The sequence below is a fragment of the Carassius gibelio genome, chromosome A11, assembly GCF_023724105.1.
Source record: "Carassius gibelio isolate Cgi1373 ecotype wild population from Czech Republic chromosome A11, carGib1.2-hapl.c, whole genome shotgun sequence".
Lineage (NCBI taxonomy): Eukaryota > Metazoa > Chordata > Actinopteri > Cypriniformes > Cyprinidae > Carassius > Carassius gibelio.
This window is the reverse complement of record NC_068381.1, coordinates 18,379,373-18,383,605: the sequence shown is the minus strand read 5'-3', so window position 1 is coordinate 18,383,605 and position 4,233 is coordinate 18,379,373. Positions and strand designations below refer to the sequence as shown.

The 4,233-nt window shown below is 40.6% G+C and overlaps 1 long non-coding RNA gene across 2 annotated transcripts; it reads right to left on the bottom strand.

Annotated features, from left to right (window-relative positions):
- Positions 1-1,139, bottom strand: LOC128021911 (uncharacterized). 2 transcript variants are annotated; one of them, XR_008185812.1, is made up of 2 exons: positions 1,080-1,139; positions 1-540 (listed from the first exon to the last, which is right to left on the bottom strand). It is a non-coding gene; the product is annotated as an uncharacterized LOC128021911 (long non-coding RNA). The 2 variants fall into 2 exon arrangements; XR_008185811.1 differs by lacking the exon at positions 1,080-1,139 and adding an exon at positions 809-919.
- Between the last annotated feature and the right edge of the window lie 3,094 nt (positions 1,140-4,233).

Below are 4,233 nucleotides of genomic sequence, written 5' to 3'. Positions count from 1 at the left end.
TAAGCAATCAAACATTTTATTTTCCCCAATGCAAAAAGCACTCCCGATGCCCTCACAGACTTCCATTCAATGAGAAGCGCATGTAGCACTGCAAAGAAATTGTCCAAAAACAACAATTGTCCAAAAATTGCTCCATTAAATAGAGTGCTCCTGTGTTGTCTTAAATCAATCACTACTGTATATTTTAAATCACAGTCATATTCATGCAAAGCTTATTTGCAGTTTTATTTATTTATTGGTCTATTTTTTTGGATTCAATTGTCCTCTTTTTCTTTAATCAAAACGTACATTCAGATACCAGTACTCACAAATTCACTGTGAAAGTGCATTTCTTCTGTCTGTAAATATCAGACAATCCTAAAGCTCTTTATATGTCAGAGCTTTGCTTGCAGCCCCAGCATGTCATGACCCCTTAAAACAAAAGGTTGACTGCATCGCAACACCTCCTTGTTTTCCACAGTGGCCTGTAAAGACATATCGACCACTTCCCCCCTGTGGAATTGGGCTCAGGTGTTCATAACTGCAAAACCACTGAAATCCCTGTGACAGCATGAAACACATACAGGAAACATTATATATTTTATCACAACACAACACACAAAATAAAGGTAAATAAAATCTAACATTACACTCAGCTCTGGCCTCATAAGCACAAAACAAAATTCTAATGATGGTAAGCACTGGACATTTTCTCTACAGCTACTTTTTACTTGTATTCAAATGTATGTTTACAAGGGCTGCAATTAAAAATATAATTTTACAAGTAAAGGGATAATTCACCCAAAAATGTTTATGTTTATCTGCTTACCACCAGTGCATTCAAGATGTAGGTGACTTTGTTTCTTCTGTGGAACACAAACCAGGATTTTTAATTCAAACCGTTGCAGTCTATCACTCTTATAAAGTAAGTTGATGGGAATCATGGCTAAAACATACAATAAAAAATATATATAAAAAAAAAAAAAAACATACACAAACAAAACCAAATTAAACCCTGTGGCTCTTGATGATAAATTGATGTGTAAAGACACAAAACGATCTATGCAAGAAACTGAACAATATTTATAAAAAATATTTACCTCTGGTTCATGCAATGTCTGAACGGTTAGAACTCTCCTGAGCGCGTCCTCCTATCCGTGTTCTCAAGCAGACAGGTGAGGAGACTACTTCTTCTTTATTGCAGACTTAAAAGTGCATTACCGCCACCTATCTCTCAAGTGGACCATTAACACTCCTAATTGAGATTATAGATAGCGTGTCAATGATCCATTTGAGAGATAGGTGGCGATAATGCACTTATGAGCCTGCTCCTCATGCGCCTGCGTGAGGACAAGCTCTGGAGAGTTCTAACAGTTTGGACTCTGCGTAAGGTAAAAAAACAATATAAATACTATTCAGTTTATTGTACAGACCCATCATTTTGTGTCTGTACAAATCAATATATCGTCACGATCTGCAGGGATTAATTTGGTTTTGTTTGTTTTATTGTATATTTTAGCTCTGATTCCCATCTACTTACATTATAAGACCGAGAGACTGCAACGTTTTGAGCTGAAAATCTCAGTTTGCGTTCTACTGCGCGAAGATAACCATCTCAGAGGTGTGAACCAGGCTCTGATACCTTCAGGGGGCTGAAGTCCCGTTGCCGATGCTGCAATCTGGGGCTCGTTCTGGTGGCCGACAGATGAGAACCATTTCCGACAGTAGCGCGTGTGGTTTGAACCAACCCTCTTGGGACCATCACTCCTCTTGCACCTCCGATCCAGACCCACAGAACGTGCTTGGCTCTCTTTAAAGAGCGTACCAGCAGTATCCAGTGGGCCTCCCCCTGACCAGATGTCAATCTCAGCATCGGAGGGAGAGCTGTCTGATGAAGATTCGGCCGTGCTGCCGCCCTCCAGGACAGTGGGAAAGCCTGAGTCAGATCCAGAGATGGCAAGCTCAGCTAGAGTGGCACATCAATTGCCTAGAGTTGTTAGCAGTGCGCCTTGCCTTAAACCGTCTCAAAGGTCACTTATGAGGCAAGCATGTACTGGTCCCAACGGACAACACATCGACCGTTGCATACATCAACCGACAAGGTGGTCTGCTCTCCTGTCACATGTCGCAACTCCCCCGCCACCTTTTTCTTTGGAGTCAGAAGGATCTGAGGTCACTTTGTGCCATTCACATTTCAGGCCTGCTCAATTGTACAGCCAACGAGCTGTCTCGAGCAATGCTCCCGGGAGAATGGCAACTCCATCCCCTGATGGTCCAGCTGATTTGGAGACGGTTCGGAGTCGCTTTACATGTTTGCTTCTCCAGAGACCTCTCACTGCCAGTTGTTCTACTCCCTGACAGCCACCTGGTCCGACAGCCACCTGGCACTCAGCTGGCTGTGGGACCTATGCAAATATAGGTTTCCCCCAGTGAGCCTTCTCACTCCTTTGGGAAGGATGGGGCTTCCGCAGCAGTCCCTATTCCAAGTGGAACGGGTACGTTTTCCCAGTGTTATCCAATTCGCTATGGGAACGCCCTTCAGCATGACTGACTCTGAATCGCATGTGCTCACACTGGACACATCCAGTTAAGCTTCTGCTGGTCAGCCTCCTTGAAGGGAGGTGGAAAGAAGGCATGTAGCATTATAGGCTGTGGTGTAACAGAGTGGACAGTAGGATTATACCTCGCATGAGGGTAGAGAAACACTTTTGCCATGCCTGGCATAAAGTCAAGATAGGAAGGGGCCACCGAGAGGGCCAGAAGATCCCCAACTCTCTCTAGAGAATTAATAGCCAGAAGAAAGGCAGTCTTAAATGAGATAGTGATCATAAACTTCTTCAATAGGCTCGAATGGAGTCTTACAAAGAGCTTCTAGAACCACATCCAGGAGACTGAGTTATAGTTTCCTGGTTGCTACGTCACCCGGCCTATGACATCTCACCCATCCATTGGACTGATTACACATGGGCTTCAGAGCCGGTCACACTGAAGGGCGTTCCCATAGTGTTTTTCGATGCAGTTCAAGTTTCTGAAGGGGAACATCTTATGTATAATATTATATTAGAGCTATGCATTAGGTCTCTCTCTCTCTCTCTCTCTCTCTCTCTCTCTCTCTATATATATATATATATATATATATATATATATATATATATATATATATATATATATATATATATATATATATTGCCATCACATACACATATGTAATTTGAATTATGTTATGAAATTCCAAAGAGCCAAATTAATTTCATGCATTGCAATAACATGTTTCAAAAGCAGACCTTAGGCTACATCCATGTGAGATCTGACCTCATGTCCAGTTTGAGCACAAAGGCAACAATAAGCCACTCGAGGCTGAGATGTACCCTGTTTTATATATATATAAAATACTTGTAATATAATATATAATACTTGTCTTTGGCTAGTCCATTGGAAAAAGAATATCTCGTTGAGGCCCAGCAGTCAAAAGTTTTTTGAGATTTCTTATGGCATTTTGCATTCATATCCTTAGGTGATGTCAGTGAAACAACAGACTAATCTAGTCTGGCTCAGTGTACAAACACAGAAATCTCTCTTCTTTATCAGTAAGGGTACAGAGTGTACAAATACTGTAGCAGTATGGCTAGGGTAGCTCTTCCATTCTGTGTATTTATTACTCTCTAGATGGTTCTCAAAAAAAAATAGTATGCAATGTAAATATTTTTACAGTAATGGCCCAGTAGGAAAATGGCGTCACATTAAACTGTTTTTGGAAAATCCAGTCATTTCAATACAAATTCATAAAATTTTGCACAAGGGTAAAATATTTATATAAGTGGATTTCACAATGGGTTCAAGCTGGTCACAAGGATCCACCATGCTTCATGGTTTGTAAATACCTTCTGTGTCATTTTCATTGCTACACTTTCATCATTACACTACTGACAGTAGACCCCTTTTCACTAATGTGATGGCACTTAAATCAACACTAATGGAAGTTAATAAATACTTGTTTTCATTCAGTTCCCTGCACAATACAGCGTTATGACCTCAAAACACTTTTACCATTGTAAACCAATACATTTTGACATTTGAATCACATAACCAGCTTCATATATAGCTATTACTTAGTAAACTTGCTCAGTAGTGCACCTGCTACAACGTTGTGATGCAGAGTGCTAAGTCTCATGAAATGTAAGTCATCATAAAAGAGAATTTTTAAGACTCGTAAAAAAGCTAAAATGGCATGGTTGGATCCAAGAACTGGATATT